This window comes from Symphalangus syndactylus, chromosome 7, assembly GCF_028878055.3.
Source record: "Symphalangus syndactylus isolate Jambi chromosome 7, NHGRI_mSymSyn1-v2.1_pri, whole genome shotgun sequence".
NCBI lineage: Eukaryota > Metazoa > Chordata > Mammalia > Primates > Hylobatidae > Symphalangus > Symphalangus syndactylus.
Window position 1 is genome coordinate 88,205,243 of NC_072429.2, and position 13,021 is coordinate 88,218,263.

Here is a 13,021-nt window from a genome sequence, read left to right on the forward strand (position 1 = left end):
TTTATTTTTCCCCATTTACTTCCATTACCCCAATAGCCAAATTGTGACCTTCTTAAAAGCACATCCCTGTAAACCTAGAACCTAATACAAACCCTAGAACTAGGCAGATGAACAGTGAGAAAATGACAGCCAAATGAAGGAGTCCAGTCTTTTTGAAGGTTCTACCTTGCTGTTCATAAGAGTCTACTTTGGTAAACCCTGCCATTATCTAGACAGTGAATCAAGTTCACCTAGATTTTAAGGGAATAAAAGGGAATTGATTGTTCTAGTATTTGCAAATCTTAAATTTCTTATAACTTAGAAAATATCATCATTTTAAAGCTTCCAAAGATATTTTCTCCTTGTTACATACAGAATTTGAGCTAATTCATGGATGAATGAAAAACATTTTCTGTATTTTTATCATCATTTCATATGTTTAGTGAAGGTTAATTTCTGAACTATATGCTTAGCTGAAGACAGCAAAGCTATTCTACTGCTGTAATATTGAAGAACTCACCCTGAGGAAGCAGGGTTACTGGCTGTTAATATTTTTAGCATTTTCCTCTCTCCATTGTTACCTCATTGATTCAACTAATGAACCAGAATGTTTTTCACAATATGAAATGTTATTAAGCAGAGTTCTGAGGGAAGCTGATTCACCTGAAAAAATATCAGAAGAGTTCTAAACTCATTACAACATTAAAGATGCAATTTCTGTGATATTGCTCATACCTAGGATTCTACTCAGAGTCAAGTGTTTTAGAAAACTTAGAGGAAAGTATGACCTGAGGTCATATTTGCAGAATTGTCAGTATAGAATAAATGAGTGGTTACCAGCACAGGCTTTGAAGTTGGCATACCTGTGCTTGAATCTACCACTTGTAGGTATGTAACTTGAACTTTATCTCTCTAAAACAGCAATCAAATAATAATAATAACACTGACCTCCTAATTAAATTAGGTAATACATGTGAAATAGAGCATTCAATATGTATTCAGCTAATACATTAATGCTATTATGAATATTAATACTATTATTATTAATTTATGATTATGAAGAATTTTTAGGCTTTCCTCAACTGATGCTTGAGTTCTCCTAAAGAATGCATTCTGGCATATACATTAAAATGATAAGGATTATTCCTCCCTCACACCCATCAATAAACTACAGACTAATGAAATAAATTATAATTTCTGAATTAGTTAATAATAAGTAATATAGAGTTGGATAACATTAAGAGATGAAAAGACGCAGGCATCTATACTGAGGAGAAAAAAGGCGTTTTCTAGAAGATGAGGTAACCACTTGGTAGAAGGTTCTTCAGCTCAGAAATGCAGAACAGAGCTGAGTGAGTGCTCACTCCAGCATTGCCCTAGAACTTGCTTTCCTGAAAGATTAACTAATGCGAGCCTGTGTGCATGTGTCTATATACGCACGCACACACACATGCATGCATGTTGAATAACTCCATCATTTTTTCATAAAAGAAATGTGGATTATACAAATACAGGACTCCCAGGTAGGGTTGCCAAATTTAGCAATTAAAAACACAGGATGCCCAATAGGATTTGAATTTCAGATAAATAATAGATCATTTTTTAGTACAAATATACTTCATGCATACCCCCTACACCGGGTTGGCATCCTGAAAGGTGAGAGTATTCAACATCAAATTAATATGATTAGTCCTGCCCCAGAACCAGTGGTAGAAGAGAATAAAAGATTATGAAAGCACCCAATTAAATGAGACTTCCCAAGAAAAGGTCATAAAGAGTTAGGGACATAACCACCATAGCACCCTCGGCTAAAAAAGGTTGCATAGTGTATTAGTCCATTCTCACACTGCTGTAAAGAAATACCTGAGTTGGGCCAATTTATAAGAAAAGGGGCTTATTTGGCTCACAGTTCTGCAGTCTGTACAGGAAGCGTGGTGGCATATGCTTCTGGGGAGGTCTCAGGAAGCTTCCAATCAAGACAGAAGGCAAAGCAGGAGCAGGCACATTGCACGGTGAAAGCACGGGCAAGAGCAGGGTGGGAGGTGCCACACACTTTTAAACGACCAGATCTTGAGAGAACTCACTATCATGAGGACAGTACTAAGGGGATGGTACTAAATCATTCATGAGAAATCTGCCCCCATGACCCAGTCACCTTGCACCAGGTCCCACCTTCAACATCAGGGATTACAATCCAACATGCAATTTCAGTGGGGACACAGATCCAAACCATACCACATAGATATTCTAGAACATTACCTCTACATTGTGAGAGCACAGATAACATGGAACTTTAAGATATAAGTTTTTGGTGCATAGTGGTTCTTAGTAAATGCATTTTATTCAATAATTAGAAACAAAAGCAACATTAGATTTTCAGATTAGTTCATTTCCCAGAGTAAATGGCAGTATACTCTTGTGTTCAATTGGTACTGAAAAGTTGGAAGTTATTAAAGGAAACACCCTTAAATTCACTACCTGCTTTCATATCTTTGTATGAAGCTTTTAAAAATAATTCTCCTATCTATATCTAAGCTTCTTTGTACCTAGCTATTGTATGATCAAAATCTTTCAAAATCATTTCCCCTAGCCCTTTAATATTCTAACTGTCTGTGCAGAAGTCGAGCATATGCATTTAGAATTGAGATTAAATTCCCTGAATGCTTTTGGCATTGTGCAGCTTTGTCATTCTCATCAGTATTCATCACCAATGCCAATGGATAAAGTAGTTTTTTAAAAAAAAAGTGAAAATATTGCAGCAACTGAATGATATGTGGGATGTGCAGCTGTAATAGTGACAGAGTTTGAAGCAGTCTTACTCGATATGACAGAGCATGTAATGCACCTGAAATTGGGCCCTGTGTAGTGACTAAGAGTTTCAATTTTCTGAGTCTTATAGAATTCTGTATTATGTTTGACAGCTCTGTTTCACACCAATGGCTGGTTCCATAATGCTAACAAGTACAAAGATGAGAAAATGTCACTTAAAAAAAAAGGAAGAATACAAAAGTTTACGCAAGCTTCAAGCCCATAAAACCTAATTTCCTATGGGAAATTACCATTTTTCATATTGTTATGACATTTTCGGGATACTGCCACTGCAAAATTTGTTTCTTCCCTACGCATATATGGAAAAGGTCATTCAAGGGTATAGACTGAGGGTGAAAAAAGAGTGAGGCAAGGTGTGGCCAGACCTGTCTGTGATCCCCCAGTGGCCTTTCTCTCTGTTGCCCTAACCTGCACCCCGTACATCTGCTGTTAAAAACCCAGGAATGTCACATTCACAGAAGAGAGTTTTTTTCCCCAATCAAAGATGAGTTTCTAGCAAGATTGAAACAGATGACCTGTCTCACTGGGCATTCCCTCCATCACTCCCTGGCAATATCCATACAGAGTGAGGAATTAAGTTATACCATTTTGCATATAAAAATGAAAATCCAGCTCACTTTTTAATGGCTTTTCTCTGTCCGGTGTGGTTCTTGTTTCCTCCTTTCCTCCTCCCAAACCCCTGTTAAATTATGCCTGGTGGGGTCCCCCTGCCATCCCCCATGCCTGTAATGCAAAGGGTCCAGCCCCCTGGGCAGCTCATTGTCCTCCCAGCAGGAAGTTCCCAAGGACATGTGAAAAAGTAACAGGAATCAGAATCTTGTAGCCTATTCCATGCTGCCTCTGCCTTCTCTTCCTTTTCCAGATTTCTTCCTGCTTTGGCCAAATCTACACTGGCATTGTAGGTTCCCTTTTTTTCTGGCCTCCCAATTCTGCTGGTCTCCTTTTGTGCTGGCAGCCATTTGTCAAACTGATTAATTACTGGTAGCTACTCCTCTGACTCAGCCTTAGGGTCCTGTCTTCTAATTTGTTCTCAGAGGCAGCCCTGGGGAGAGTTTTCTGTCATTTCTTGAGTTTTATTCTCCTGGTCTCACCTTTCTGGTCCCAAGGACTGTGGTGAACACCTGTTCTCCAGTACCCATGAATAATGACTCATAATTAGACAGCACTTCTTTAAGAGTAGGTGTATCATGAGGTACCGAGCCCAGGCTTTGAAGTCAAGCAAGCGTTCAAAATCCTGACTCAGGCCCTAATTAGATGAATGACCTTGGCAAATTTACTTAACCTTCCTGATTGCCAGTTTCTACATCTGAAAAATGGGGATACTGCAGCTGTATCTATAAGGAGAGTAGTTAAATGAAGATTCAGATAGTACGTATTGGAACTATGCCCCCAAAGCTAGGTTTTCTCATTACCAAATACATTTTATTTTTCACCTTACTAGCTTTCACCTTCTTTCCTGCGATAATGTGGGATTAGAAAGCTCCTATTGTCCATATGCCAAATATGCTGCTATTGTGTACCCAGATAAACATATTTGGCAAGATTGTTGGCATACTCAGGGCAATTTAATGGGAAGAATTTATTATATTACAAACCATTGCCCCAAAGATGATAGTTGTGCTTATAAAATTCATTGGTCTCCTAGGTTTTCTGTGTTTATATTATTATTAAATGTAACTAAAATCTACCAACAAATAAAAGGTTATTTATTTTTTAAAAGGCAAAGATATTTTATTTAAAAGGTAGACTGCTTGCTGCCTATGTGTTTGTTTATGTGATGTTCCATGGTCACTAAAGGCAGATGCACGATGGTAACTCGCTCTCTCATACTGCTATTTGCATCCCCATCTGTGCTACACAAATGGGCACAGTGGTAAAGTCATTTGGTAAGTCATGTTTCCACAGAAATTTGGGCCAAAACGTACATCAACCATACCATGTAATAATGATATGGTAATTGTTTCCACTCTTCAGCCACCAAAAAATTACCTTCCTTTAGTCCTTTCAAATGCTTAAGGGAATCCCATGTGTCTGGGTCCTAGGCACTTCTTACCAATGACAGATAATGCCCTAAGAAAAGGAGTTATGGACAAAAACCATGCACCATATTCCTTGCTGAGAAATAACTCCTGGAAACTTCTTAGAAAGTAGGTTTTTCAAAATGACAGTAATCTAAAATATATTGCCATCTTTACTTATTGAGGTTAATAACTATAACAAGCATAGACATTACACTATAAATGTTTATTTTTTATAAGGTTACTTCTATTAGTATTTATATCAACCATGGGTATTTGAAAACTTACTTGGTAAGGCTATAGAAGACAACAATAATATCTTCAATTATTGAACATGTAATATTATATACCAGATATCTTTTAATGTGATCCTTACAACAACCCCAGTGTTAGAGATTATTATTTTTTTCCATTTTACAAATAAGGAAACTGAGACTTACAGAAGATAACATAGCTCGTCTTCACAGCTAGTGGTGAAATCCAATTGAATTTCAGTTTTTAAAGTTAAGGTACAACTACTAATCAAAACATGAGTATCATTTTGGTTATTTAGACAGCCAGTTCATCCTCAATACTCAAGCAAAGATCAAATCTGAAGGGTCCTCAGGGGTCACTCAAATTTATAAATGAATGTCTGCTGTTAAAAGAATAGAAAATGGTAGGGTTTGTGGCAGAACTAGAGTATGAGTCTTCTCTAAAGACATTCAAATTCAACATTTTTTTTACACTAGCAATCAAACTAAACACATCTAATGACTACATTCAATCCAGAGACAATGTGCTTAACATTTCAATCTCCAGACTGATTTAAAGGAAACATCAGCCTTGGAATATTTTCAGAACAAGCTATCTTGTTGAGAATTACTCACTCCCTGGGTGTCTCCCACGTATATGAGAAATATACATGTTAATGAACTTCTGTTTGTTTTTATTTTTTTAATCAGTCTTTCATTACAGGGATCCATTTCAACTAAGTCTAAGAATGTTGGAGAAAAAAATTATTATTCTTCCCCTATACAAATGTTCTACAGAAAGTAAAGCCTTCCTTCCACCATTTTTCTGAAGAGAAATAATATATTTTATTTTAAATTAGACAAATTGAAAGATATCAAACAAACCTAGTCTGGGATCCCAGCTCTACCATTTACAAGCTGTATGAATCTAGACTTTAAACCCTCTGAGTCCCTGGAATGAACTTGGCAAGAATGTAAAGAAAGCACAGTGAACAAGGAGAGAGCAAAAGGCAATAGGACTGCTGAGGTAGGTCCTGGACAGGTTATGAAGGTCCATCCTAAGGGGTTTGGATGATAGTCTAGGAATGATGTGAAGACCAATACATGCTGTAAGCAGAGGAGCGAGGTTGTGTGGGTAGCAACATTCCCTGAATTACAGTTTTATCAACCATTAACCCTAACTATCCTGTGCATGGTTCTGAAATCTGGGCAGGGTACCCAAAGTTTGGAAGTGGCAACCATTTATTAAGATCATTGCTCTTTATATCAGGCATTTGTAAGTGTGTTCTACTTAAATATACGGTCTGTGCTAGGTGATTCATTAAACCCAGCATTCATAAACTTATGATGCTGTGTATACTGTATGTAAATAATATTCAACGTAAAGTGGAAACAGGAAAAAACACCTAAAGAAAACAAATTTTTGAAAATGTAAATAAGTAATCATGGTCTTTCATCCACTCTTCCTACATGCTGAGACTCCATTAAATCACTGATGTGAAAGAATTCTAATGAAATCTGCAACAATACTAACAAACACATGTACAATAGACTCCTTCAGTTTTTTTTTAATGTGTGTTTGTCACTTCAAAAATATATCTTTACTACCTGAGGAGAAGTAAAATGAAAGAAGTTTGTCATGCTGCATGATTTTGAATTCTCAAATGTTCAGAATAAATTTATAATCTTGATACACTTTATTTAACTAAAGAAAGAAAACCATAGGCCTTAATAACAGGCATCAATGAATAGGAAACCAACTGCAAATTACCTAATTTGTTGGATTTGAAAGTATGGAAATAAGGGTAGTTTTAAAATTAAAGCTATTACATTAACAACACATCACCATACAAGAAAAATGTTGAGAGGTTGATCCCATTCCCACTCCAGAATGTACCTGAAACAGCTGTCCAAAGCAACACACAGTTTCAAGGGTTTCTAGAATGTGCCTCCATCTAGAATGTGCCTCCATCATTGCCCACTAGCAGGAGTTCTTAGGTGTCTGATTGGAAATGACCACCCCTGTTGGAAGCCAACAACCTCTACAGAAAATGGAATACAGGTAAGGGGGATAAAGGCTAAGAATCTGATAGTGTTAGTTCTGTAGCTACACACCCACAAGCAGAGTCAAGTTCCTAGGACTCTTGGACAAAGCCACTTTGTAGCCAGGATTGAGAGTCACAGGCCCAGAGGCAAATGACAGTACCGTGATCACAACTGGAACATGCACTTTGCCGAACATGGATCACGGTCTTGAGAAAGAAAGCAGCTGGGGACTTTTTGCATATCACAAAATATGCACTATTGATTAAATAATTTCTAATTACTTCCCGACCTACTGGGAGGGTTTTCATTATATTTGGTTTGTTTTTAAACTTTTTATTATGGAAGCCTGCAAATCATATATGACAATAGAATAGTATCCTGAACTCCCAATTCATGATCAATCCTGTTTTATCTGTTACCTTCTCTCCAACTGTAGCATTTTAAAGAAAATCTGGAATCCCAGCTCTACCATTTACAAGCTATGTGAATCTAGACTTTAAACCCTCTGAGTCCCTGGAATGAATTTGGCAACAATGTAAAGAAAGCACAGTGAACAAGGAGAGAGCAAAAGGCAATAGGACTGCTGAGGTAGGTCCTGCACAGGAATGAATTTGGCAAGAAAGTAAAGAAAGCATTCGATCTGTTATCTTGCTCATGTTTATAAAACATAATAACTCCTTTTTTAAACATAAAAAACCGTGGCTGGGCACGGTTGTTCACGCCTGTAATCCCAATACTTTTGGAGGCCAAGGTGGGCAGATCACCTGAGGTCAGGAGTTTGAGACCAGCCTGGCCAACATGGTGAAACCCCATCTCTACTAAAAATACAAAAATTAGCCAGGCTTGGTGGCGGGTACCTGTAATCCAAGCTACTCAGGAGGCTGAGGCAGGAGAATCGCTTGAGCCAGGGAGGCGGAGGACACAGTGAGCCAAAATCACGCCACTGCACTCCAGCCTGGGTGACAGAGAGAGATTCTATCAAAAAAAAAAAAAAAAAAAAAAACATAAAGCCATTATCAGTGTAATTAGCACGTCATTGGGAAAATGTAAACTACATCACATACAGACCACAGTGGAGTACTCTTGCCCATGTGGATCTGGGTAATACCTTTATGGCTTTATGTGACCCCACTCTCCAAACTACAAAACAGGTTCTAAATTAATTTAACTAGTCCTAGAATGTATCTAGCTGTAGTGCTTTTGAGAAACTATATTCTTGAAAGCTGATGGAAGACTGCATATAACTGTATTTCAATCATTTCAGAAAATTAAGGATGAAGACCCTTTCAGATGAGGAACTGAAGATCTGGTGTAGCATTCTAAGGTTTATAGGGGATCAACTATCTCCATGATTATTATGTAGTGTTAAATAAAATTTATAGGAGGACATTGGTTTGGACTGAGCTCCTGCACTAGATGAAACAGACCAAACCAAATCTAATTACTCATCCTGAAGTTCCACACCACCACACCAAAAACAAGTTGTTTATCTGACCTTCCAAGAACTTGGGAGAGAGAATCCAAAACCCTAAGAACAGGTAGGTTTGAGCCAGCATGGTAAGGAAGTCCCCTCTGCTTTAAACTTTACAAAGAAAGTAACTTTGAAATGACCAATCCACTTTTTCTTCTCTGTTCCTGCTTTCCTCAGCCCTTTTCTGTCTGTAAAGCCAACCTCCTCTGCCCAGCTCATCAAAATACTCATTCTACTTCATAGAATGAGGTGTGCCTGGTTTTAGAATTACAAATAAAAACCAGTAAGATCTTTACACTAAATTTGTTGTAATTTTACCTTTTCACAATAGTAAGCCTGAAGCTACTGGTTATGCAATGATAAGAACATAATAATGGCTAATGTTTATTGGACAATCAATTTGTCCCATGCACTGTAGCCTTTACATATACTATCACATTTAATTACCAAAATGCCTTTCTGGTATATCATTGCACAAAAGTACACGGTGGGGTGAATGTATATTACTGAAAATGCTTCAACCAGACATTGTATACAATTCCTAAGAAAATCCCAAAAACTATTAGCAAACATCTCAACACTCCTTGGAATTAAATATAATGCTGACTTAATACCATCTATAAGGTATATAGTTGTTATATATTTATTATTTAATCATCTCAAGTTGGAATTTAGTTTTTTTAAAAATCACGTTTATATCATTAGGAATAATGACTCCATGTATGGTCCAATATGCACTTACACACATGATGATTAGCCCATTGCTCAGAGCAGAAAAGGACAAAAAGACTGACTCAAATCATATTTGTTCATTCATTCACTCATTGATTCAGCAAGTCTTGCTAGATTTGCTGAATTTACTCATTCTTTCAGCAAATATTACTAGAACTGTACTACTAAAAAGCAAGAGGAACATATCTGACTTCACTGTTATTGTAAGCTTAGTAGAGAAACATAATTACCCACTGATGAAACATAACACCTTGAATTACTTTAAAAGTGCTTGAGGGAAAAGTAATTCCTCTATTAGACAATCAGGCAGTATCATACATTGCAAAACATAACAGTTGTTGGTTAGTTTGTGTTTGGCAAAAATAGCATTTTCCTTGGCCAGCTCTGAGTGTAAAATATACAAAGGAAAAATTAATGTGGTTCTTTCGCACTTTGTACCTAAACGTGCAACACACACTGAGACATTTAGGAACATTTATTCAAAGGTGTCTTAACTCATTTAAAGATAGGAACTCTAAGAATTAATGAGATTATATGAGACCCAACTAAAAATATTCATTTAGTACCATATCCTGGCACTAGCAATACGAGCAAGAGATATTTTATTGGTGAGCATGGTAAGTTGCCCTACATATCAGCCTCAAAAGGCTCACTTATTGTCTCAGCCTGAATGATTCGTATAACTATCTATTGTGAAAAGTAGCACTTGCTATTATTTGTCCTAAAGTGACCTCTTTCGAGCTTTAAGATTTGCAAACATCAGTATTCCAAAATTTGGTGTGCTCATTTGTATGCAAATTACATGTATTTGGTGTGCCAGTTTGTATCCAATTTGGAGTGTATTCAGCAAGTATATAGACTGCAATCATATTTCCTCCAAGTCATCACTATTTTATCAGTCCACTTGTGGAAATCACTCTAACCTTGATTGATTTGGTTCTTCTCTGAGCATTTCTTGTACTAGTATGTCTTTTTAAAGTGACAGCTATCCTACACAAGACCTTCCAAATGCACATAGTTCCAGTTTTTATTTAAGCTAGAATAACGTTCAAAGATACGAAGGGGATACGAAGACAGGGGCCTAAATAAATAATTAAGATTGTTTACTACCACTGTAGTAAGTATTCACATTCTGTTATTCTAAAATATTCAAAACACAAACAGATCTTCTCTGTTAGAAGTTATCTCCCTGCTATATTGTAAACTCCTGAATACAAGAAGCCATGTATATATATATATATATATATATATATTTTTTTTTTTTTTTTTTTTTTTTGAGACGGAGTCTTGCTCTGTCTCCCAGGCGGGAGTGCAATGGCGCGATCTCGGCTCACTGCAAGCTCCGCCTCCCGGGTTCATGCCATTCTCCTGCCTCAGCCTCCCGAGTAGCTGGGACTACAGGCGCCCGCCAACACGTCCGGCTAATTTTTTGTATTTTTAGTAGAGATGGGGTTTCACTGTGTTAGCCAGGATGGTCTCGATCTCCTGACCTCGTGATCCGCCCGCCTCGGCCTCCCAAAGTGCTGGGATTACAGGCTTGAGCCACCGCGCCCGGCCGAAGCCATGTATATTTTTAACCTCCAGTCCATAGTTTAGTCGCAATATATTTTTATCAAGTTAAAGTTGAATTATATTATTTTGAAACAAGCACATCTTGTTCTATGCTTATCTGAAAGGTTCATTTTAACCTAAAATGTCAATTATACCAAAGTTAACTATTTAAAATTCCACTTGATTCCTAAGACCTCATCCTTTTCCAAAAAAAATCAGGAGATGAAGAAAATGTCCAATAATTAAGGAACAAGAAATATAAGAAGTGAGTGGACTGTTTGGTTTACAGACTGCATAGTCATCGCCCCTCCCACTCCTACCCATCCTTAGCTGGCTATGAAATTGTCTACTTATGGCCCACAAAAATAGCAATGTAAGCAAAAATACATCAATGGGGCTGACCTTTTATAAAGGAAAGACTCCTTACAAAATGAAAAACATTCGTTTGATGAAACAGGCAAACCTAATGGAATTTTGTATTTAAATCAAAGTCATAAGATTATGAAAGTAACATTGGATTAATGAAAACTACTGTGACCTTCTCTCAAAATAAGTCTACACTTCGGAGAAGCAATTAAAAGAGCTTACAAAATGTAGACTACACAGCCAATGCCACGGAATGCAAGTCTGAAGAATTTACAGGGAACTAACAAAAATGTCTAAGTTGCTGCACTTGAAAAGGCAAAAAGACAATCGATGGGTTAATCACTAGACTGCAAAGTATAAAATATTTGCTGAAATGAAAACTAATTGAATCCATAAAGCTTTGGTAAAGGCAATCCTGATAGGAACTAACAAAGTACAGGACCTCATGTAGAATCTAAATTCTGTCAGGCTCACTTTTCTTCCTTTGCACAGGAAGCTACTCACCACGAAGGATGCCAGGGTAGTAAGGAGAACAAGAATGCTCTCCAAAAAGACTTGGCAACTCTGCTTTCAGGGACTCTCTCTATGTGAGCCTGATATGCATGCACCCTTGTTTCTTTTTTAACAGTGTGATGTGAGAAGCAGAAAATCACATGTTGGTTTATTCTCTAAGTGATAAGAAAAGCCATCCTCCACCCCACAAGCTTTACTGATGCAGATAAGAATTATGAAAATGCATCATTGCTTGCTACTCAACAATCTAATCTTTATCAAATGAAAGAATTTGGCATAGGAGCTCAATTTTTGGACTGACTACTGTGCCAGATAAATCTGCAGAAAAGAACTTTCTCCCAAGTTTTGCTGTGGGGAAGAAAGGATGTTTTCCCCCAGTTGTAGATTCAAGTGAAAAGTATCTTCATGTGGCTCCTGGCATTTTTCATCTCCTTCGAGGGCTGTGGTCAAAATGGAATAAAGTTAGGGCAAAAGTACTAGGCTTGGAGGCTCCAATGCCTATTAGGAATCCTCCTTAGAGTGTGGCAAGGCCCTTACATATACTTCCCAATATTCTGCTAAAAATAAAAAGAAGTAGAGAGCTCTGCTAGAGTTGATACCCAACAGCTACAAACAAAAGCATGGGCAGAGAAGGCTACTCCGTATTTTCAGGAATTCAAATTTCTTAGTGTCAAAGTTTGTGGAGAGATAATAATTTAGCTAAAACCTAAAAATAAAAATGAAACAAAGCTAATGTGCTAAGCAAATCATTCTTTTGAAAAATGTAGTATTATTTCATTATCTAGGTAATATGCATTCACTATAGAAAAAAATTAGAAAACACAGCTTAGCAAAAGAAAAAATCCAAAATATAGTCTCATGTACTCATTGTCCAGAGATAATCACTAGTAACATGTTGATATATATTCCACTCTTTTTTTTTTTTTTCTTTTTGAGACAGAGTCTCGCTCTGTCGCCCAGGCTGGGGTGCAGTGGTGCAATCTCGGCTCACTGCAAGCTCTGCCTCCCGGGTTCACGCCATTCTCCTGCCTCAGCCTCTCCGAGTAGCTGGGACTACAGGTGCCTGCCACCACGCCCGGCTAATTTTTTTTTTTGTATTTTTAGTAGAGACGGGGTTTCACCGTGGCCTTGATCTCCTGACCTCGTGATCCACCTGCCTCGGCCTCCCAAAGTGCTGGGATTACAAGCGTGAGCCACCACACCCGGCCTATTCCACTCTTTTTTTATACATCTTACAACTTTTTTTAATAAAATGGGATCAGACCATGCATATTGTTTTATAT

At 37.4% G+C, this 13,021-nt stretch overlaps 1 protein-coding gene across 6 annotated transcripts in view; it reads right to left on the bottom strand.

Moving 5' to 3' along the window:
- The window catches only part of LOC134737225 (uncharacterized), a 133,510-nt gene that overhangs the window by 5,708 nt on the left and 114,781 nt on the right, over window positions 1-13,021 (bottom strand). Inside the window, exon 5 of one of the 6 annotated variants that reach the window (XM_063643413.1) lies at window positions 7,080-7,101. The exons of the other annotated variants lie outside the window; for them this stretch is intronic. The gene's annotated coding sequence lies outside the window, so the exon portion shown is untranslated. Of the gene's footprint in view, window positions 1-7,079; window positions 7,102-13,021 lie in introns of those variants that run through there. 6 annotated transcript variants of the gene reach the window in all.